At 39.9% G+C, this 24,380-nt stretch overlaps 1 protein-coding gene across 11 annotated transcripts in view; it reads right to left on the bottom strand.

Annotated features, from left to right (window-relative positions):
- The window catches only part of RAPGEF4 (Rap guanine nucleotide exchange factor 4), a 283,291-nt gene that overhangs the window by 139,985 nt on the left and 118,926 nt on the right, over positions 1-24,380 (bottom strand). The window contains exon 1 of one of the 11 annotated variants that reach the window (XM_025460200.2): positions 1,926-1,961. The exons of 9 other annotated variants lie outside the window; for them this stretch is intronic. The gene's annotated coding sequence lies outside the window, so the exon portion shown is untranslated. Of the gene's footprint in view, positions 1-1,925; positions 1,962-24,380 lie in introns of those variants that run through there. One more of the 11 variants, XM_035698058.2, reaches the window with a different exon arrangement.

The following is a 24,380-nucleotide window of genomic DNA, read 5'->3' as shown; positions in this document are numbered from 1 at the left end:
CAGGAACACTGCACACCGGGAGAACTGGCATGTGTAGGTTTCTTTGCGCCTATAGCACGCAGAGCTACGCCTACTTTTTTCAGCATTGGATTTTTCCAAACAAAAGGAGAAACCAAGCACATAAAACCCAACAGTGAATTGATGAGCAACTTTGCATATATATAGAATTTCCAGGCAATAAAGCATGCTCTCCAACAAGCTTGTCTTTGTTTGGAGGAAAATTATGCTTTGCTTTCTCACAATGCCCTCTGCCAAGCCCAGTGTGCCCTCCTAATTTAAATTAGTCTTGCAATTGTATGATCTTTCCAAAGGAAACTAATTTTCACTATGCTCATTCAGGGAACTTAACCAGAACTTGAATTTTTTTGGAGGGGGAGGTGGCAAACCACATAGTAAGGTTTTCTGCTTTGCCACAATCCTAAGATTAATCATTTTCTGAATATCTATAAATATTATTTTGATTATGTGAATGGCTTTAAATAGCTGTTTATGAAAAACTCACAATACTGTAAGTCTGCAAAGAAATAAGCCTAATATAAAATGTGAGCAAGAGAATTAAACACAAATTGCACAATTATATTCTAATTTGTAGATTATAATTCAGTGTGCTATAACGATTTATCCTGAAAACATGCTATCTCAAAAAAAAAAACATTAAAAACTGATTAAGATAACTTTTCTCACAAATCCAAAAATGCTTCATTCACTGGGTAATTTCCTTCTGTCCTATCTTATGAAGGACATAGCGAATCAAAGACCTCAAAAGGAGGTTAATAAATCTTGACAGCTTCCGCAGGTTCTGTTTTCTTATTGTATGTTAAATTCTGTATGAAGTTCAGCAGTTCACATAATCTGGCATAAAAATGGAAGATTAAAAAAAAAGTTTAAAACTTTGATTTCTCATAAAATCTCTTAATGGTGTCTCTCTCTCATTGCTGGGTTATTTCCCAGAAAAGACTCCATTTTCACTATGATTTTCCAAAATAAATCTGATAGAAAAGGATATTAAGGCAATTGGAAATGTGAGAAATCTGATCAAAAGTGGGTTAATTTTTTAAGTTGTTATAACTATATAGCTTATTCTATAAATTCATAATCTGGACAAAACAATCATTCTGAATGACTTTGGGGCAAATTCTTGTTGGCTTTTTTTCTCTGGGTGGGGTGAGTGTTAGTTTTATTCCTCCTCTCCCCAACCACTTCCTTCCCATATACAAAAACGAGATAATCATCTCTGAATGCCCTTGGTGACCCAAGCATATATATTTTGGGGGCAAATTATGTCAGCATAAAATTCAAAATTGGCAGTCTCGGAGAACCAAGTTAGAAGTAGATTTGCTGTGTTTAAAATTAAACCATTTTAGTAGTAACTAAAATCGCAGAAAGTTGTGAACAAAACCTCAGGAAATACGTCTTTTTTGGCCTGTTCATGTGAGTTACAAATCAACACATGTGGTTTATCTCAAGTGAAGCATGCACTGTGGACTTTCACCAAAAACAGAGTTGGTAGAAAGCACTCAACCCTTAGATGGGAAGGCTACTAGGGTAAAACAGGATCTCAGACTCCTTGCAAATATCCACTGGCTCTATTTTCTAGCAGTTTGCCAATGGCAAGTTTGAAAAAGCCAAACTTTTAATTAAAAGCTATGGAAAAGTAGTATGCCACATGCTAAAACACACACAAAAAAGCCCCCCAAACCCCCCAACCAACCAAACAAAAAAGCCCCCACCAGAATGACTCACAACAGGACAGGAATCAAGAGTAAGTGCTAAAAGCAGAATCCAGCTGTTGTCTCAAAAAGATTAAAAACAAAGAACAGAAAACATGAAAGCAACAGGGCTGCAGGGATGCTACCACAGAGCATTTAAAACAGACCCACAAAGTAACAACAAATCACTCCTCTCTCCCACCTTCCCTCACATACCAGAAGCTATAGGAGCTCTCTAGAGAAAATTCAAAACACAGTTCTTCTGTTTGGTATTCTTTGAAGACGACTCAATGTACAAAGCATCAATCAGCCAATGAACACGCAGAAAGTTCAAGACAGTTCAAGTCCAATTTTATGATAATTGTTATGCAATGCTCATTGCCCACTTCAAAGGCCAAAATAGTGTGTGCAGATGCCTGTGTAAGAATGAGTGTTTTTTAAAAGGTTGGTACAAACTGGAATAAGAAAACAGATGGCAAGACATTGATACCATTATTTTGGATTTCTCTGAAATGCCCCCTCAAAGCAATGACAGATTTCAGCACCTGCTTATCACAAAGTCACAGATGAGTTTTCTCTTCTCATTAAATCCTCATTCTTGCAGTCAGTCTAATAGCTTATGGCAAACTAAATTTCCATTCAGATTTAAATGAATGTATCATTTTTTTCCTACTTCTCCGGACAGAGTCATTTATATGTGCTTCCAAAATAAACCTTCCAGGTTTTTTTCTTTCACCTTTTACGAAATAACTTTTCTACTCTCTCTCAATAAATCCTTTTCCCTGGAATAAAAAGAGAAAGAAGGAAAAGTGTAAGACCTAGAACTGGAATTTTGTAAAGCTTAGCTCTGTCTACTGTAAGCCTTGCAGTAAAAGGGAGCTTAAAATTTGGAAGAAAGCAACACTGTAAAGTGCAAAGAATCTGGAATCCCTTGCCAGATATATACAACTGTGAAGTGTCTGTTTTTATTTGAAAGCATCCATAATGAAGTTGTAAATGAACTTAAAAAGGCCTTTCTACAGATCTGTATAGGCACCCTTCCGACTCTAACATTCTCCATAGACTACTCCACATCAAATAGGCAGTGAGCAGGTTCCTTAAAACAGAGGAAGAAGTGAAAAAAAAAAAAAAGGTGGATGGCATAGTAGTTTATGGGTAAGGCTAGGGATTACTCTGGAAATTACATAGAATGGACAACTGTGACAGGTCCAGCCTACAACACATCCTTTGGGTGCAAAGAGAGGTTTTCTCTGATTCTTCATGTCTTTACATTCAAGGGTGTAAAAAGAGATCCTTGCAGTACTGAAGTAAAGCAAGGCTTTTCAAGTAGCATCTTTGCCAAGGATTTGGGCAGAATCTTCTGCTGGCTGGGACCTAAACAATCAGACCGAAGCACTGTAAATGTCAATATTCAGATGAGCAGGGCTGAAACTAGAAGTGCATTTTGAGGCAAAAAGCTGATGGAATTTGACAACTGTGTCTGAAAGGACTCAAGTTTCAGCAAAGGTGCTTTAGCTGCATACACATTTCTTCAAGCCTTTCAGGCAATCATGGAGCCCTTTCTTCTGAAGAAGACATAGAAAGTTAAGATCTGCTTTGAACACATGTATCATATAGAACAGGACAGCAGTTAATACCCTGTACCCCTGAGGCCCTAACTAAATCAAGAAGTTTATTTTGGAAAAATAGAAATACAGTTGTCATAACATTAAAGAGAATAACAACTAAAAAAAAAAAGAGTTTAGAATCCTGAGTCAAAGCCTTGTGCTCTACTCCCATGGTTAGGGGCAGTCATCTGTGGAGTTGCTCTGCAAAGTGCTATTGTTTCACGATATTTCAGGAATGCTCCTGGGATGCCTGGGTGGCTCAGTGGTTGAGCGTCTACCTTTGGCTCAGGGCCTGATCCCAGTGTCTGGGGATCGAGTCCCACATCGGGCTCCCTGCATGGAGCCTGCTTCTCCCTCTGCCTGTGTCTCTGTCTCTCTCTCTGTGTATCTCTAATGAATAAATAAATAAAATATTAAAAAAAAAAAGGAATGCTCCTAAGCCCCTCACCAACTTCCACTGTCTTTCACATGAGACGTCAGGTGGTGGCTTTCATCTCTTGGTTCTGAGTGAATCTCAAACTGTGCCCCAGCCTGTGCAGGTGAGTGTGTCTTAGCCAGCTTCCCCCTGTCTTGTCACACCCTTCCTCGCTTTGCCCAGCTGGCTTTCACCACTCATCCTTCCCAGCCCCTAATCACGGATGCATAACTGACCACTGCCATTGTGCTCTCATTATACTCTGTGTAGACTTCTAGCATCAAGTCTTTCTGGTGGACCATATGCTCCCATTAGGCAGGAAGCACACTTTACCCTTCTGATTTTCACGTTTGGTTATCAGCTCAAAGTTTGAAGATCTGTACACAAAAGAATGCCATGCCTGAACTCAGACACCCAGAAGGCTGGCACACGTGCATGCTAGCCTGGCCTACACTGCATCCTATTCATTCTCTGGGCATCTTTTAATTTGTATTCCCCTGAAAGAAGAGCTTGAAACTGGGACTTACATGCATCTTTTTTGGGAGGTGAACCCAGGAAGCAGGAGTGAAGGGCAGGAACACTGAGGCAAGGAAGGAAGGAAAGACAGTATGGCTGTGCTACTGAGCTGGTTTTCTTACTGGGGACTCTTGGAGAATGCATCCCAGAGTTCTGTCTCCAAAGCACAGGAGTCTGGAGATTTATCTACAGACTTTCACCCTCCATTATTTGAAGGGTACCTCCAGAGCACTAACTTCCCCCAAACTTCCCAACTGTCCCGAGGTTAGGCTGTGCAAGCTCTTGTGGGTTAGGAAGAAGTCCTGAGGTGTGAGGCTGGGAATAGCTTATGTGGGGCATTGACGGGCGCAGGAGCTGTCCACCCCAGCTGCAGCTGAAATGGAAGGTAGGCCACGAACACATTTAACTAAAGTCACTAAATCAGGCCTTACATCATCTTTTCCAGGATTATGTAGCTAAATAAATAACTTGATTCCAAAACACAATCCATTAATCCATAAAAAGAAAGTGCTTCATGGATGATGTGGACGTCCTAGCTAGACCTTCAGGATGGAGTTCCCAGGAGACCAGGTAGCTTTGCCAGCTTATACTCAGTAACAGCACCCCCCACCATCACCAACCAGCCCTGATTCTCACCCTCTACCTTCCCTTCCATCCCCCATCATTCATAGGGCAAAGGGCAGAGAACTGATATGCATCCTTTCTCACTCACTATGATTTCTTTTTACCATGTAAATCGGTCTTGGTCACTTCATAAAAATGAGTGAGGGGAAGCAGCAGAGGAAAGGAGGGCCCTGCTGCTCTGAATAAGTTCAAACATTTAAAGATAGCTTCCCATCTCCTCTCTCTCTCTCTCTCCCTCTGGCTCTGATAATTGGTTAGGAGGAATTCCTATCCACCTTCCATGTTGGGGGGATCTATAACCAATGACAGCAAACTGATACTACTTAGCTTTCTCCAAGTATATCTGATAAAGCTTCTTGCATTCGTTGTCACCAGAATTTTCTATGCTAGTGGGAAAAAGGGCAGACCAACTGCAGTTTTTGCTATTTTTTTACCTGAACCTCTGTACTACAGTTTCTTTATTGGGTAAGGATGACGTCAGGCACCCACCCGCTGCTCTTCTGTGTGCGTGCACCCTCCATTGATGCACCCCATCTGCTCTGCTCCCACCACGCAGAACAACTGTCAATAAATTTGGCCCTTTGTTTCTTGCAATCAGTCCCACTTTTCCAACATGAGCCTTTTAGCTTCATACTGGCCCGGAATTTTGAGATACACAGATGTCAAGGCAATGAGACGAAGAAAAGGGACACAGAATCAGAAATCAAAGCTGGCTTCTAAAGAAATGTCTTTTATGGAGGAGCACAGAGCATATTTAGGGTGGTGGAAATACTCCGTATGATTCCACAATGGTGAATACATTTGTCCAAATTCTTGTGATGTATGGCAGGCAGCAAGAGCAACATTTTTAAAGTTCAGGTAAGGTCTTAAATAAAAAAGGTACGAAAAGCTATAAAATCCAGGCTGCCTTCAGGGATGTGGGACCCACGCAGCCACGCCAAGTCCTACATTCAAAAGGGCCCTGTGCTTAGTTTAATGCTTGCTGTTATCAGCTCAGAATTCTTAATAATTTTTAAACAAAGGCCCCATATTTTCATTTCATGTTGGACAAATTATGTATCCGGTCCTGAGTAAAAGAATAGGAAATGTGAGACAAGATCATTCCCTTGTAGGCTAAAGCATAGCAAGGAAGTATTTGCAGGGATATTCTCAGAGCACTCACTCCCTGCTTCTCACTGACTCATGGTAAGTGGTCTCTTTTGGTTTAAAGATGCTCAGAATTTCAGATTTCCACGTGCCTTGTCACATGTATCCAGTGAACTGGCATGTGGGGTGAGGAGGACAGAGGAGGGAACAAGTATCCTGGTAGAGTAGCCCTGAGAATAGGAAGTCTTATGGATGAAGTTCTAAGTGCATGGTATTCTAAACCCCCTTCACTGCTTTTTCCTCATTTGCAAAGTGGGGGAATAATACCTCAAAAAACAGCCAATGTCAAGCTTCAAAGTAAGATTCACTTGTGTAAAGCCTAACTTCATTCGTTAGAAAATGCTTGGAGGGTCTCCTGTAGTAACAGCCTGACTAGAAATCTACTTTCCTAAAACAGGGCAGAAGCAGCAACAAAAGTCTCCCAGTGGTCCCCAAGGACAGCTGTGGAAATGGCTGTCGCCAGTCATCCAACTCCTGACTCTGAGCCTTGGCTCTTATCAGTCATCAAACTTCCTCTCCTTAAATAGAGCCACTGCAAATGTCACCACCAGCTTTCCTAGGACAAAATCAGGGATTTGGCGTCAGAACCTCAGCTGGCAAAATAAAAACCCTCTAAATCACTTTCCGTTCCTGCCTTACATGTTCTCTGTTCACTGTTTACCGTTGTGATGGTTGATCAAGTCTTGCTTTCAATCCTGCAGGAGTTGGCTCTGGTGGCTTTTTAGCTTGACAGCTGAAAACTATGAAAGCATATATTATTCTTTCTTTTAGGGCCAGAGAAAAATAGCCAGTACACCCAAGGGCATTCTCCCAAAAACCTAGTGGACAAAACTCCAGATGTATAGAACAATCTTAAATAGTTTTGCAAGCTATAGTAAGTTTTCCTTGACAAAATCTTCTAAGAGAATTCGTTTATTATCTAGAAGTTTAAATATTGGCTTTGACCTGAATTTTACAAAATGTCTATCCATATTTTAAAAACTTTCTTGCTGACTGACACTAAACAGTATTAAGCCAGACACAATCAGAGATGTACTGGTTAGCCTGAATGTATGTATATATATAATTTTTTTTATTTAAGCACATCCTTGTGCATAGACATGTCCTCTTAGGAAACCTTGTTCCGTCAGTGAAAACTGCAAGTTGAAATGACCTCCATGGGAGAAGAGGCACTTGTTATTTGGATGCAATCCTAATTACAAAGTAGCTTGATGAACAGAGACCAAATACTGCCCATGTTTATAGCAACAGGACATAATTTGGTCTCTCAACAATTGAAATCTGTTTGTAAGCAAACAAGACCTCTTTACTGACATTATTACCATGCATAAGTATCATTGCCAAAGCTTTAACAATGAAAATCCAGCAAAAATGGATTTCTTTCATTATAGAACATGCCCAAAAGATGTTAAAAGCCCATTAACTTGAAAGCGGACAGTGTCATGTGACCTCTTCCGCAAAGTAGTAAGGAAAAAAAAGTTGAGTGCCATGACTCTTAAAATGTAACTTTATAAATATTAAAAAAGAGATTTTAGTTTGTGAGTTCTCACTCAAATAGATGTCTGACATGACAAATATGATTTTACTGGTATTTAAAATTAGGTCCAAACTGACTATCAATCTCTGAAATTGCTTGTCAGCACTCACTCTTTCCTTTTGTCTTTTCTTCTTCTTTCCCTTAGTGAAGGGGTGTCTAGGATGTCGATTAAAGTTTATCCTTATCACCCCATAAGCGGTTACCAGCCCCAGGAAGATGGACAACTGGGCTCTTCGCCAGATCAAATTTCCCCCATTAGGGAGTGGAGAGTATGAAACATCCAGCAGGTAACTGGCTCTAGCAACATGAAATCACCATCACTCAGACAAATGTGGGAAACTCTTGAAAAAAGATGCTTTCCATCTTGAATTCGATCTTTCACAGAAGAGAAGAAAAATATTAAGTTGGTCGTAGCAAGCCAGGTCATTAAAACTGCTATTGCAAAGGCCGTGATGGAGTCAAAGCAAGTTTAAACATTCAACATTTACAGACAAAGGTAGAAATGGTATCAAGGAATGAGAATCATCCTTATTTACCATAAATAAAAGCTGAGGGAGATAGAAAATCAACTTATTTGTCCGCAAATGAAAGATGGAGCTAATACTAAAATTCTCTGATCTGCTTCCTGCCCGCCAACATATTCCCTGCTTCTTTGACTACGGAAATAAGTATTAACAATTTTACTAAGCAGTTCACTCTCCAATTAACACACTGTGTCTAGAGAATCCCCACCAACGGTCCCTGTGAGGTGGCGCTTACGAGTCAGCTTGGGTAAGTCCTCTCTTTTTTTCCCATCTGGAAGGGCAGGACAGGGGAAAAGTAGAGTGAGAATAATTCTTAAACACTTTACAATTAAAAATTCTGTAATTCCTCCAACTGCTCTATGTGTCCCTGTTTTAACACCATGCCTTTCCTGTGCACTGGCTAATAACATGCAACCCTCTGACATTAATCAGCCTTCTTGGTACCTACTAGGTGCTAAGCACCTGGGAGATACACTGAATAGAGATATAGAACGGTATCCCCTACAGCTTATACTCTAGTAGGAGATAAAGAAAAAACTAGGAGTTATGACACAAAAAGCAATATAAGTGCTTTAACACACATCTATACACAGTGCTATGGAAACTCAGAAAAGGAAAAAAAAATGCATTTGTGGAAATTCAGAAGTTTTACAAGGGAGATGAAAAACCAAGCAGGAAAAAAAAAAAAAAAAAAGAAAAACCAAGCAGGGCGTTGATAGCTTGCATGAGTTTTCTAAGCAAGAAAGGGGGGAGTACTTTTCTAGGCAGAGGGCACAGTATGTGCAAAGGCTCAGAGACATGAAAAAGTTTGACCGGAAGAGGAAATGGTGAGAACAGATGATCATGGTTAATATAAGGAGTTTCCTAGAGCAAGACCAGCAAATTTTCTTCTGTGAAGTGACAGAGAGTAAATACATGCAAGCCATACAGTCTGTCACAGTCACTCACCTCTGCCATTAACCTAAAAGCAGCCACGGATAATACTTGAATAAATGTGTGTGGCTGTGTTCCAATAAAATTTGTTTATAAAACTAGGCAGCATGTTGATTGGGCCCACAGGCCTTCGTTTTATATCCTCCATCCTAGAGCATCACAGGAGATAATGTTATAAAGGCAAGTTAAAATCAGATCCAAGAAATTCCTCTGGGCATTACAGAGATGCTTGAGGAATTATTACTTTTTTTTTTTTTTTTTTTTTTTTTTTTAGTAAAAGTGATAAAATTTGTATGTAAAAAAATGACAGAAACAGGGAGTATATACATTTTTTGCACCCCATATCATTAAAATAAAAGCTGTTATTTTTACTTCATTATACACTGATATTCTAAAAGTAAATCTAGCTAGGGCATGCTTTCCCCCAAAAATATAGAAGTGGGATTCTTTTTAACTAAGTAAGCATCTGGAAAACACTTTATATAGTACACATCACATTCCACTTGGTCTGAAACACCTGGCCAAAAAAAAGGATAGTAAAATCTTTACTCTATAGTAAGAGCATTGATATAAAACTAGTAAACATTACATGGAGATAGGAATCTGACTTCTGTCTGATAAAGAGCTGTAAGGTGGAACTACATAATTATCTACAGGTCTGGAAGTGTGTTACTTACTACGAATAGCACTGCCACATGCACATACAAAATACACAAAAGAAGGGGAAAATAATAAGGAAAATGGGTAACATTCTCAGAAACTTTGTTTCGAGTCACATAGTAATAAATATTGATTTATGGCTGTTTTTTGTCAGGGGCTGTGTTGGGTGCCAGGTCACAAAAATGAGCAAGAGACTTCATCTTCAGAATTGATAGTCTAGAGGAGGGCTCAGCAAACATTTTTATAAAGGTCTAGATAGCAAATATTTGAGAATTTGGGCGATCCGTATGGTCTCTGCTGCAAATACTCAATTCTCTGATTGTAGCCCCAAACCACCCATAGATAATATGAAAACAAATGGGTGTGGCTGTGTTCAATAAAGCTGTAATCATTTGCAGATCCCTAGTCTAGAGAAAGACATTAAATATATCATAAAAAATAAGTCATATCATTGTAAATATGCAAAGCTCTTGAAGGAGAGGCACATGCTAGGGACACGTGTTAGAGGGACTGAACTAGGCTGGAAAGGTCCAAGAAGGTTCCTGTGAAGCTGAGAATGTGAAGGAGTGGGTAAGCCAGATAGTGAGAAAGAATAGCCCAGACAGAGGAAGAGCAGGGCAGGGAAGCAGAGACTAGGAGCTGCGGGGTGGGGAATGAAAAATGAAGAGAAATCCCTAGTGGAGGCATCTGGAAAACACTTTACATAGTACATCTCCGATGCAGCTGGAGTGCAGGAGCAGCTAGGCCATTTAAGGACACTAAGCTGCAGCACCGATCTTGGATTCTATTTTGAGACAAAAGAAAACCATTTAAGGTGTGGAGCTCAGGCAGGACTTGATCAATCTGCATTTCTAAGAGATTTCGAGGTTTCTGGGTTCGAAGCTGGAACCCAGAATGGTATAGCAGGGGAAAATTCTATCTTAGGTTGGCTTCCATTGAGAACACACCCTGAGACAAGGCCTTGGGTTCAGAGTATATTTGGGAGGTGATCTCTGGAAGCACATGTATGAAAGTGGAGAAAGTGAGGCAGGGAAGAGAGAAAAGCCAATAATGGGGATAATGGATATATTAATGAATGGATTACTGCTGCAGGTAACTGGGGCTCCGCCCACTGGGAACCCACTGAGGAAGAGAGTAGGACACACCTTAACATTGTCTTGGGGAGGGTTAAGGAAGCTGGGGCATTTATCCACCAACCCTCACTCCTCATCTGTTGAATGTTGCCATACAGGCATCAGTCTCTGACAATTTCTGGTTGGCTCGTTGGCTGTGACAATACTTCAGCACCAAAGAAAACTATCAGACAGAAGTAGAGAAACAGAGATGCTCAAGGTAGGAAGATGCCTAAGGGCAGAGGGACAGGCCACTGCCACTACAGATGAATTCAGAAATAGGACAAAGTACATGGAATTGGGCAACAACAGGGTTTGCTATAAATTACTGTTCAGTTTCACTAGAAAGTTGATAAAGCAAGAAAAATACAAGGGATTTTCAAATTCCAAAAAATTTCCTAAAGAAATGTCCCCCTTTTTAACAAAAACTGAAGTCTGCTAAGCTGAAGTATGTTGCATATATTTTATCTGATAAAAGTAATGCTGTATCACAGGGGCCATATTCAAAATATTTAACCGATGACACAGCAAAGGCACTGACCATTCCAAATGGGCCTTGACCTTAAAAAGTCTTTCAGAGCCTACAGGTGTGGACCAGCTGAACACTAGCTCTGCCATATTTTTTAAAAGTGCTCCTGGAGTATGATAGGAATGGAACAGAGAAGGTTCAAATGCAAATGTAGAGCTTAAATAAGAAAGTGCTGCCTGACACAGTGTCACAAGGAAGTCAGAGGGATCTTGGATGAGCTCCTTCAAGAAAAAGCATATCTTCTGGGCAAACTCAGCATTGACATGACAAACATTAATCCAAGACAGGAATGTAGGTTCCAATACGTGAACACCATCTACTGACTGCAAACACAGGTTTTCTAACCAATCTGCCTCCCTGCTGCAAATGGGGAATAAAAGTGCTAGTTATCCAAATTACAGTCCAAGGTCAACATGAGATTAAGGTCTTGTATCTGAAGGTAAAATATTTCAAACCATTTTCATGGCTTCCAACTTGGAGACGCTGTGATTGTAGTGGCCTCCCAGCAAGGAACGGCTTTATACATTTTAACAGCTCACTGCTGGCTCCCTGGTCCTGGGGTGGAGTTACATGGGTAGAGTAGAATTTAAACACTGTGATCACAGGTCACTGTTGCAACAAAATTGCTGTGGTAGCAGTTTAGTTACTAGAAGAAGCCTAATCGATGAAGACAAAAATTGGTCTGGTACCAGCTGTTGTCCCAACACCATGTGTCCAATTATTTCACTGACTATATATATCACTCCCCTTCTCTACTCAGAACTGACTCTTATACATGGCTTGTTCTTTTCACTACCCTAAATACAAGTTAAGGAAGAAATGGATGCTCTGCCTTCTTCCATACCATATTTTGCATCTCATTTTTACACTGCCTGAAGTTAGATTTGGGTTGGGCTTTCTGTGGTCCTAAGAACTATGCATGCATTGCTTCTATGGCTAAAGTCCAACCTTAGATATTGCAACTGGAGTACTCTTCCAACCAAACCCACCTTTTCCAAAGACATCTTCTGGGAGAGTAAGAACATCTTCTGGGTAAAAACCTAACCAGGTATTTACTCAGCAGACTTTTTCTTAATGGCAGGCCCTATTTTCCTTCTTCTATCACGTGTCTGGCCAACGAGCTCATCTTTCTTTTAAGAGTCTTCCTCCATCTCTGATTTGAATTGTTTTGATCTCTTAGAAGAAAGGTGTGGCCTTAAAGTCCTTGAAGCTGGGGTAGCTTCTTTTTTATATATATAAAACTCACTGATTTAAAACAAGCCTAGTCCTGATGTCTCACCACATGCCTGATCATTTGCTTCCCTGACCTCTATCCTTCCAAAAAAATGGACTATCAGAAGTTAGGCTTAAAATTTAATGATATAACATGGGTAGGTGCAATCATTTGACTTGAAGCCATTAAAAGCAGGAAAATGGCCTGATGTTCCAAGTAGCCAGCACTTCAGAACTCTTGGATCTAGCATGTCTTCCTAACAATGGTGTTGCATCTCACTTAAACTTTACTCAACCTTACAATATAGATAGAACAGATATTATCCTCACATTCACCAAGGAAGAAACTGAATATCCAGGCTGAAGTGACTCACACAGCTATAAATTGCAGGACCAAGATATAAGTACAGACCTTGAGATTCTGAATTCCATATGCTTTCCTCATGGCATACAGCCTCCCCCCTCCTCTACCAGTAGCATCTCATAGTACATTTTGAAATTCTCTGTGGTTTAAATTAAGCCTCCTTGTCTTTCAGATACATGAATTTTAGTCCTAAACAGCTCTTTAAAGTTCCTGCACCCTATTAAACACATAATAAAAAAGGCCCTGAATGGGGCCCATTAACTGCATAATAAAGGCAAAAGTGGGTCCATACTGAAGGCAACCACAGGGTTAGCTAGCCCCAGAGGATGCAGGACTGCAAAGAGGAATTCATTTCAGGTGGATACCCATAGAGGTTTAGAGATTAGGAAGTGAATATGAGAGAGAGAGAAGTGTCAGTAAAAACAAATTCAAAATTGAGAAAGAGAACATTAGCTATATAATCTCTAAGCATTTCATGCTGTGCACACCAGGACAGAAGGTTAGTCCAGAAATAAACTTAATAAATTTAATTTGAGAAGTTTAATATAAATTTAGACAAAATTATTAGATCCACTTAATTATCAACAGCTCCTGATTAAAATCCATAAACACACCACATATGTATTTTAACACTTTCCCATCTGTATGTACAAAAGAGCTTATGGGCAAAATCTATTAGAAAAAGGGATTTCTCCTCTTCTTGGATTACTGAACACCACAGGGTGGCGTTTTCATTACCTATTCTCCCACCTTCCCCCATCGTTCATCAGACAGGAGCTTCACAATGGTTTTATAAAATGTTTTAAATGAGGGTACTTCATTTAAAGGCTGCTGATGAATTTCTCTGATAAGGCATGTATAGAATTCTTTCTCATTCCAGATCCATGGAACTATGATAAACAAAACTGCAAACATGCTGGAGTACCACTAATGCTAGTAATATAATTTTAGCACTTTATAGTAACAAAGTACATGTTAATATAAGTGAAAGTGCTATCTCATTTAAGCCCTACTGACAACTGAGAGTCAATCTTCAAGAAATCAAGTAGCTAATAATCTAGGACTGAAACCCAGTAGCACGGGCTGTTTCTTTCTATTTAGAAGATGTGCTAAAAGCTCTAGCCCAGTCCAAGGGCATTATGTTGAATTCCAGCTAAGACTATAGAACAGAAAATTGGGGCACCTGGGTGGCTCAGTCAGTTAGGCATTCAACTCTGATTTCAGCTCAGATCATGATTTCAGGGATGTGAGATTCAGTCATGTATCAGGCTCTGTGCTCAGCATGGAGTCTGCTTGAGATTTTTTCTCTCCCTCTCCCTCTGCCCCTTCCCCCACTCGCATGCAGTCTCCCTCTCTCTAAAATAAATGAAATCTTTAAAAAACAACTGTAGACAGGAAATAAAACAAAACCTTTCATGTATGGTAGGACTTCATGTGTCACAAATATGTGGAATACTGATGGCAAATAGGAGATAACCAGTATGGAAACTGAAAAAAATCACTCATTTTATTCATTAGAGAGCTCACTGAGAGCCTCATCAAGTCACTCTTATTTATATACAATTAAAACACGCTTGGTTGCCTGATTCCTAAGAGTACAGCATATCAGAAAAGAGAATTCTAGACTGAGAGAAGGTACTAAAAGCAAGCCATTGAGAGTAGTAAGAACTGACAGTTGACCATTTAGGAAGGTCAGACAGAAAAATTCAAGAGGCAGAGAAGCTGGAAAGCCTGTCAACCATACACATGCCTACACACTGGGGCAGTATTTCTCTGTCACGTGCAGGACAAGGACGATCGATTATGAGAATGCTCCTGAGTTGAAGATTAAATTGTTCATTATACTGTTTCAGGAAACAGAAGCCATTTGTAAAAGCTCTATCTCAAAATTAGCTAAATAAGAAACACTTTGGTGTTTAAAGGGGTGAAAGTTAAAGTTGGTCAGAAAACTTGACCAACTAGAATGACTCATACCTTAGTTTCTAGATAATAACAATTGCTAAGAATGAACAATGAATGAACTTGTCTGCGTGCCCTGCTGTTAAAGCTTTGCATTAATTGTCTCACTGAATCCTAATCACCAGCCCAGGAGGTAGATAATTTTGTATTTGGATTTCATAGATGAGGGAACTGAGGAAGAGGGAGGTTAAGGAATTTGCTCCAGTCATCAGCTAGTAAATAGAGGTGCCAGGATTTGAACATTGGCTGTTCACTCCAAAAGCCAAAACACCGAACTAATTAGTTATCTATATTGAACTGTGCCAGTTTTTAACTGTTGTGTTTCTAGGCCTTTCCCTTATTTATATAACCACAGGGATACCCCAGTTCTCAAAAGTTCATTGATAAATCAATTGTTTCAAGTTCAGACATTACATCATTCATTCAGTAGTCATTTCTTGAGCATCGACTGTCAGGGATTGTATTGGTGCTGGAGACACAGAGATGAATGAAACACAACTCCCACCCTGAATGAGCTAACAGGATAAAAGGAAGACTGACACATAAACAATTAATTAACTGTAAAACGGGCATGTATGGAAAGTAACGCTGGTGTCAAGGAAGATGCAGTGCCATGCCTGGTGGTTAGTAGCCTAGAGAAGCGCTTTTTATAGAGCACAAGCTCTCGTGAAACTAAGAATAGCCCTAACCCCCGAGCCTCCCTAAGCTACTCTGAGCTCTAAGTCCACCAAAGCTCTGGAAGCAGCAGGGGAGGGATGTGGACAGTAGGACCCAAGTAACATGTGACGGACTCCCTGATTCCAGCCAGCAAGCGGGCAGGAGATTTCCCTACTCTCTTTAATCTGTAGGTAAGTGGCTGCTTTGACCAGCTATGTACAATGCCTTGCCTCATCTGCAGGCTAAGCAGGTATGTTTCCCAAAAAGTATGGAAAAAAACCTCTCCTGATTCATCATATAAATAGACCAACCACTACCAAAATAAAAAAGGAAAAACTTCCATTACGCCCACCTTTGGTTTCCTGAACAGTCTCTTTGGGAAGCAATTCAGTGTGCTCTTCCCAGAAAACTAAGTTGCAACTTTCCTATTTTTATATAGGTTTGATGAATTTCACAAATAATACATTCTTGTTGTAAAAAAGTTAAAAGAAAGCAAGTTGCCATGTACCCCAGCTGTGGTTTTAGTCCTTCCTGGAAATGGAACAAAGTAGAAATAGGTGTCCTGCAGCTTGCACACACAGAATCCTTCTGTATCTAAACCTCACATGGGCATGAGAATGTCTGGAGGGACGGGAAAGATGAGAATGTGAATTGGGCACATCAGCAACCATTCATCATCACTTTGTGGGTAAGCAGGACAAAGAGAAAAGAAAACGAATGGGGGAGCCTGGGAAGGAGGGACGTAGACAAAAGTGATGGAGGAAAATGAGTCCCAGTACCACCTCTCCATCTCTAGCTATGTGTCGCTGCCTCTTTAACTTTATGCTTTGTTTTTCACACAAGGTGAGTGCAGAATTAATTCATGGGAAGTGCACATTCTAATGCAAAGAGCATGAACTTCAGTAATTTTTTCTAATAGATTCAAAACCCAACTCCCACAGCCAGTTTGTAATGCTGGCTGAATCATGGAGGGGTCATAGATGAGGTTTCTTAATCTATTTGCCTCTATTCTTAGGAATTACCTTAAAGCAAGAAAACAAAAAATAAAGAGGATCTATTCACATTGCAGGCTTTGAGTATGTTTGAGATCACACAGCACTATCTTTTCAGTAATTAGGAGATTCACTGCTCTCCCAAGACAGAAGGTCCTTCATGCCTACTGCTCTCCTGGGTCTTAAGAACAGTTAAGGAAGAGCTTCAGACCAGTCCTTGGCTGGGTGTTTTCCAGGGTGCAGACAGCAATGGCAGAAGGGAGAGGTCTTTACTCTGAGAGGTCAGATCCGAGTGTGCAAGGGGGTTGGGTGAGTTGGTGCCACAGCTCCACAAGATATTAAAAGAAGCCTGGAAGAACAAGGTTTGGCTGGAGTAGGGAGTGGCTTCTTTTCCATATCTTGGACTGGACTTTAAACTCCTTTCTTCTTTCTTTTCTTTTCTTTTCTTTTCTTTTCTTTTCTTTTCTTTTCTTTTCTTTTCTTTTCTTTTCTTTCTTTTCTTTTCTTTCTTTTTTTCTTTCTCTTTCTCTCTTTCTTTCTTTCTTTCTTTCTTTCTTTCTTTCTTTCTTTCTTTCTTCTTCTTCTTCTTCTTCTTCTTCTTCTTCTTCTTCCTTCCTTCCTTCCTTCCTTCCTTCCTTCCTTCCTTCCTTCCTTCCTTCAGATTTTATTTATTTATTTCAAGAGAGAGGCAGAGAAAGAGAGAGCACAAGCAGTGGGGAAGAGGAGAAGGAGAAGCAGACTTGCCACTGAGAAGGAGACCAATGCGGCGCTCAATCTGTGGATCCCCAGAGATCATGACCTGAGCTGGAAGACACACACCTAACTGACTAAGCCACCTATGGGCCACTAAACTCTTTTCTTTAAACTCAACGGCAGCATGAAAATCTTTATTTAAATTGCTGCATTTGTATATATCTTTAGTTTGTGCTAATTGATTCTGTGCAATTGTTGGATTAAGAAGGAAAGGTAGCAACTGAAGGGTCAAGGAGGAAAGACTTGGAGCTGCTTTGATATTTTCTACAAAATACAGTCCCAAGACTGTGCCAAGATTGTAATGAATGGAAGATGAATGAGATGCCTTGGCTTCCCAAGTATTCTCTAATAAATTCTCTTATATTTTAATTGAGTCTTAAATGTGCATGTATATACATACATAGTAGCGCCCCTCTGAACCAAGGTTTCAGTAGGAAACGAGAGTATTTCAAGACAAGATGAAAATAGGATGAATCTTAGAGAGGGTTCTTAGGGATTTCCTAAGGCCTAGTCTTGATATCAGCCATCCCTCTTTTGTCTGGCTATATTGAGGATGCAATCATAGACACATTGTATTTACTGTGAAAAAAATCATTGGATTTTGTACTCAATGATTTACACTCTGTCCTCTAAAGTAGCATCTTCAATTAAAGAGCCCCATTACTTCCCCTGAGCTGGTGGTGTATTATAACAATCAATTGCATTTGACTAATGCACCCAAGTAATGGGCATTCAATAAATGTGTTCCAGTCAGTCTGAACTGTTCATAGACAAAGAGAGCCTAAGTGAGATGGGGTTTGCAACACCACTGCTGCTTGGGAAGCTGGAAAGAAAAGCAAGGATTTGCTCAGCTTTTCACTGTCTTGGACAAGATTTCAAAAACATATCTAACTCATGGTAAAGGGAGGGCACATTTGGTGAACAACAGCTTTTATATGCTTGTGCAGCACAGTATGATTTCAACAGAACATACATAAGTATTAAGTCAAACATCATAAAAATATTTTTTAAAGATTTTATTTATTTATTCATGAGAGACACACACACACACAGAGAAGGAGAGAGAGAGAGAGGCAGAGATACAAGCAGAGGGAGAAGCAGGCTCCATGCAGGAAGCCCGACATGGGACTTAATCCTGGGTCTCCAGGATCAGTCCCTGGGCTGATGGCGGCACTAAACCACTGAGTCACCCGGGTGGCCCAAACATCATAAAAATATAAACCAGGGTTTGGAAACTGGTAGGCCATCCAGTTGGCTTAAAAAGTTCCTTAACCTAAAAGTTGTAAATTATAAAGACAGGCATAACGATGCTAAGATTACTCACCAGAAGCCAGTCCAACCATATACTTAAAAAAAAAAAAAATAATGAAAGTATTGCACATATATGTCTCTGAAGAGTTTTATTAACAGGGACCAAAAGTACCAGTAAAAACTATCAATAGGGGATCCCTGGGTGGCGCAGTGGTTTGGCGCCTGCCTTTGGCCCAGGGCGCGATCCTGGAGACCTGGGATCGAATCCCACGTCGGGCTCCCGGTGCATGGAGCCTGCTTCTCCCTCTGCCTGTGTCTCTGCCTCTCTCTCTCTGTGACTATCATGAATAAATAAATAAAATATTTAAAAAAAAAAACTATCAATAATCAACAAATGTATTTGGTAGAAATAAGAAAGATGAAACAATTTGATTATCTACACTTCTTTTTAAAGAGAAATAGTTGACTCTAGGAGAGAAAGACAAAAAATGTGGAAACTGAGATACAATTTAAAAACTAAATACAGGTATTTTAATTACCCAGTTTTCTCAGAAATTGCATTTTAGACTTATTTTATTTTGGTTCTGTTGTCTTTTAATATCACTTCAAAGGCAGGTAGTGTACCAGGAGAAGGATCCAGAAGGCTTGCTCCTGGGCTCTGCTACTGCCTTGCTATGTGGCTCAAACAGGTTGGTTAACTTCTCTAAGCCTCAGTGTCTTTATTCATAAAACCACAAATAGAACAGTAGCCAACTGCCACCCAGCACTACTGGGAGGATTAAACAACCATAGAAGAGTACATGGGAAAGTGTGTGCAATATAGTAATTTCTCAATGAATTTTTTTTTTTAATCCGAAGGGCTTATCCTAGTTTTAATATATATTTGCCTTGGATGGTCATTTGCTTATCTCAATAATGGTATCACCTCAAAATATTGTGGCAACTCTCCTTTAGAATTTCCTTCAGTGCCAAAAGTAATTCATTTCCTCCTTTTGTCAAAAGGTATATAATATCCCTTCAAATGAGATCTAGGAAATGGAGATCTTATTTCTATTTTACACATGAAAGCCCAGCCCAGGCACAGAAGAGTTAAGTGATTTGCTCAAGGATATAAAATGGGTCAGAAGCTGAGATAAATCATCTAGATTTTGTGCCTTGCCCTCCACTACACTCCATCTAACCCTGAACTCTGTGAGGTATTTCTCTGAGTTCATGAAAAGAAATTTCCTATGATTGCCACATTTCACTTGAGTCAGCTCTCTTACCAGCAGACAGCATGCCAATACCCATCAAAACATTCTGGCAAGAGCCTCTACACCTCAAAAACCAGGGCAAATGGAAGGCAAGTGAATTCACAAGTTCCCCTTTTAAGCAACATTCTGAATCCATTCTAAAGTCACCCAAATAAGAAAAGTCTTATTCATGTCTCTCATTCCTGCAAATTAGCAGGGTTTCAGATATGAAAGCCTAGTTTGATAATGACAGAGCCATATGGAAAGAAGTAACTGTCTCTTTTCTTCCTCCTCTTAGAAAATATGTGACTTTCTGTGAATTCAAAGCAGTGAGATGAAAAAAAATAAAAAAAAATAAAAAAAAATTAAAGCAGTGGGCCACTGGTCAAGCCACATTTAAGTAAGTTATCTGAACCCTGAGTTAGGCAAGTGTTGTTTATCTTCTTTAATTCTAATAGAAATAAATGAACAAGTTCTATACCAAATTTTAAGTTGAGCTAATGGTGCTATAGCTCTTTTCAAAACATTTCAAAAGTTCTGAATTTTCCCAAACTGCTCATCTGAATAGAATAGCTTAATCTTTAGTATAGCACACATTCAGTTAGATAGCTTTACATAGGATTTTTATAAACTTAAATCTCAATTTATAGATAGGATAAAATCATAAATTCATTTCAGGAGTAAGAAACAGGCATAAAGGTAAATAACCTCACCTGGCTATATCCATGCATACAGAAGCAGGTTGCTGGAGATATTCCTGGTCATTCTAAAACATTCCACAGCAAATGAAATGAGCCATTGCCATCTAGAATTAATTATATGGGTTTCAGAACTTTGTTACTGAAGCCACAGCCCCATCTTGGGGCTCATCTGCAAGGTTGTGGCCTCTCAAAAACAGGACTAGGAAAACAAATCCTGACATAAACCGATACAGGCCACAGCTGCTTAAGAGGGATAAAAAGCTTAAATATTGAGCTGGCATTTTTTTTTTCTTTCTCCCATGAAGCTTTAAGTCTCCAAAAGTTTAATTGGACTCTCATTTCAAAAGAGACATGATGGATAGCTTCTCAAAACTGGAAACCGGCTTGGTAACGTGTACAGGATATAGATAGAGATATATCAGCTACATACATTTGTAACACAGCATTGTATACAGGGTCACATGTGAAATGCATTTCTGCTATGGGCTGCCTTTCTATGGGATACCATAAAAAAGGCTTAAGAAGCAGTGCAGCAGTTACCTTAAATCCCTTTAATTGGGTAAGCTGTAGGCAAAAGCAGCAGAGACATCACAGTGGGGTTAGGAGGAAGGAAGTGGGAACAGGAATGAGGAGGTGACTCTGGGGTGCTGCAGCATACTCATGGTACCACAGTTGCCAGGATGGCTCCTATTTTGAGCTGAACATTCCCTGGGAGTGAGGAGTTCACCTTTCCCTAAACTACCCAACTACTAAGCACCTATCATTTGCATTGCATTGTCTCCATGAAGGGTGTCAGAAATGGTACCTGCAGCTCACGTGAAAAGACATTTTATGCATTCTTTTCATATTTTACATTGTCTGAGCTCAAAATTCCCGAGTTCCGTTTAGACATCAGACACAATCCCTGCCCTCTTGATGTGTGTGTGTGTATCTGACTGAATACATAAAAACAAAAGAATCCCCCATTCAGTAACAGAAATATAGTGTTCATTTCTGAACCATATAGGCCATCCAGTTGGCTTAAAAAGCTGGTTGGCTTAAAAAGGAAACAAAGAAGCCAACTGAGTGTCTAAGTAAATTTTTTTAATATATGTAATTGTCATTTTTGTAGGCTCAAAGTGTTGAATATGTGGAATTTTATATGGTTCAACTTAATAAAAATCACCAAGCGCAATGAGGGACCAAATGGCCTAGCAACTGAACTAACAACCTGAATATTGAATCAAGTTGTTTTGAATACACTGCCCATTCCATATGCCCCACACAGCAACATGGGTGAAGATATCTAAGTATCAGAAACCAAATTTGCGTGATTTTCAATAGACAAAATCTTGCATTAACTCTATTCAAGGTGTTGGCTTCCTTTGTTTTCTACTATTTTCCTCAAAACATATAGGTTTAGAATTACCCAAAGGGAAAGAACTTTTAACAAAAAGATTGATTTCTAATATTTTCATTGGAGGGGCTCAAAATAATACATATTAGCTGTTTGTTTTTTAATTTGTTGCTATTCAACAAGAATACAATACAGAAGAATTTATCAAGGCCTCAAGCTTGTTCTTTTTTCCATCATAAACTTTCTATATGAATAGAATCTGTTTATGAAGAGCTTTCCCGAGTTATCTTATTTGCCCCCTAAAAATCCCATGAGGTGAAAATTAGTATTTACACTTTACAGAAAAGGAAATGAATCATTCTAGAGATTCACTTAGTGGGGAAGAAAGCCAGTTTTGTTTTTTAACCCCGCCTTTGGCTTCTGATTAAGATTTTGGCTGGCTTTAAATTCTGTACCACAAACGCTTTCTAAGCACCTACAAGATGCCAGGCCCTTGACCGGGTGTTTTTCTTTGTGTTTCCTCTTTTGGCTAACACTTTGCAGGAAGTCAAGCCTTCCTAAAGTGTGCAAAAACTTAGGAGTCATGACATTCAGATGGCTCAAAAGTAGATGCCTCTGCTTTTAGAAAAAATTATCTGAGGAGCTCTCCTTCCGTCATGTAGCCTACTTTAAGCTCTTTCAAGAGTCATTCATGTTAAAGAGTTCAAAGATGAGACCTGGGTTGTGTCACTTAAATGTCCTTGTGTAGGCTAAGGTTAAGAGGCATTCCTGGGATTTTATAAACAAAGGATCTAAAACCTCCTGTGACTTAGGCAAAGAAAATTTTCCTTTTCCACATAAGCCATGGACAATATAAAGTGATGATACTGATCTCTTGTGCTAATAAAAGTGCCCTTTGAGGAGGCTTTCTTGGGTAAACACTTTGCCATCATCATAAATCTGTCTTGCTCACTGCTCTAAAGATTGTGCCTAGAATAATGCCTGGTACACAATAGGAGTCAATGGAACTGACTGCACGCATGGAAACAAGCACATGAATAACTTAAAGGGACGTGGGGTAAAGTGTCAGTCCCTCTAAGCCAGTTCCTCTAGGACTGAGGAACATCTCAAAGAACAAATTATTCTTCTATAACTTCTCACCTCTGAAAGAAATTAGTTGGCTAATACTATTAGCTGGGGAATGCAATGTTTTTTTTTTTTTAATTTTATTTATTTATGATAGTCACACAGAGAGAGAGAGAGAGAGAGAGGGAGAGAGAGAGAGGCAGAGACACAGGCAGAGGGAGAAGCAGGCTCCATGCAGCGGGAGCCCGACGTGGGACTCGATCCCAGCTCTCCAGGATCACGCCCCGGGCCAAAGGCAGGCGCCAAACTGCTGCGCCACCCAGGGATCCCTGCAATGTTTGTTATGTCTCAAAAGTGACAAAATAAATTAAAAATCTTAATTTGGGGGCACCTGGGTGGCTCATTTGGTTAGGTGTCTGCTTTGGGCTCAGGTCATGATCCCGGGGGTCCTGGGATCAAGCCCCACATTGGGGTCCCAGATCCCAGCTCGGCAGGGAGTTGCTTCTCCCTCTCTCCCCACATCCCCCTGCCTATGCACTCTCACATGCTCTCTCTCAAAGAAATAAAATCTTTAAAAAAATTAAAAATTTTAAAAAAGCTTAGTTTGATGCTGTGAACTATAGTTGATCGGGGACAGTGTAAGGTAGCCCCTGTCTTATTCCAACTTCAGACCAGCTCTCAACTGTTGTATGGATTTGTCAAAATTGGTTTCCAGCCACCTACCCTCCAATATCTGAACGAATATCAGAAACTCCTTTGGAAGATCACAGTTAATTCTAACGGCAAAATGACACACGTGAATGATTACAGCATTGTTCAGCTCTCTGGAAGAACTGTCGGCCTTACCAGAGGCCTAGAATGGCCTGATTACCACAGGACTCACTTTGCAACCTTGCTAAATTTTGCTGGAAATAAGTGGTGGAGACAAGTTGCTCCACATGTCACTCCACTGCAGAATGAGCTGAGGATGCTGACAAATCTGCCCTGACACTAGTATTTTTGGGAAGACCACATCCACAGACCTTTTCTTCTGCAGTGCTCCAAATGTGACTTAATAGAAATTTGTATTTGCTCCAACACTGAATTTAAGAATTTAGCTAGTTTTTTTTTTTTTAAGAGTCCAAAGACCTTTCTATATTCTCCTTTTAGATTAGGAAAAACTATAGAACTTATACTTTGTTATAGTGAAGCTGAACTATGATTCTGTCCTCTAAATTAACAGGGAGGGTCAGCTTCAGACAAATAGCTGCCTGCAATGCAATGTTTGGATCTCTGTGCAAGAGGCATACATTTAGAGCACAATGAACCAAAGAGAATTCGACACCTGGCTCTCTCCTCCCCTGCACCCAAAGGTTCCTTCCCCTTCTACCTGACCCTCTGCATTTTTCTTTTTGTTTGCTTTCCAGTTTTAAAGATTTATTTATTTATTTTAGAAACAGAGATAGAGGGGAAGGGCAGAGAGAGAGGATCCTCAAGCAGATTCCCTGTTGAGCACAGAACCTGAGGCGGGGCTTGATCTCACCACCCAGGGGATCACGACCTGAGC

Source organism: Canis lupus, chromosome 36 (assembly GCF_003254725.2).
Source record: "Canis lupus dingo isolate Sandy chromosome 36, ASM325472v2, whole genome shotgun sequence".
NCBI lineage: Eukaryota > Metazoa > Chordata > Mammalia > Carnivora > Canidae > Canis > Canis lupus.
This window is presented reverse-complemented; position numbering and strand designations above follow the sequence as displayed.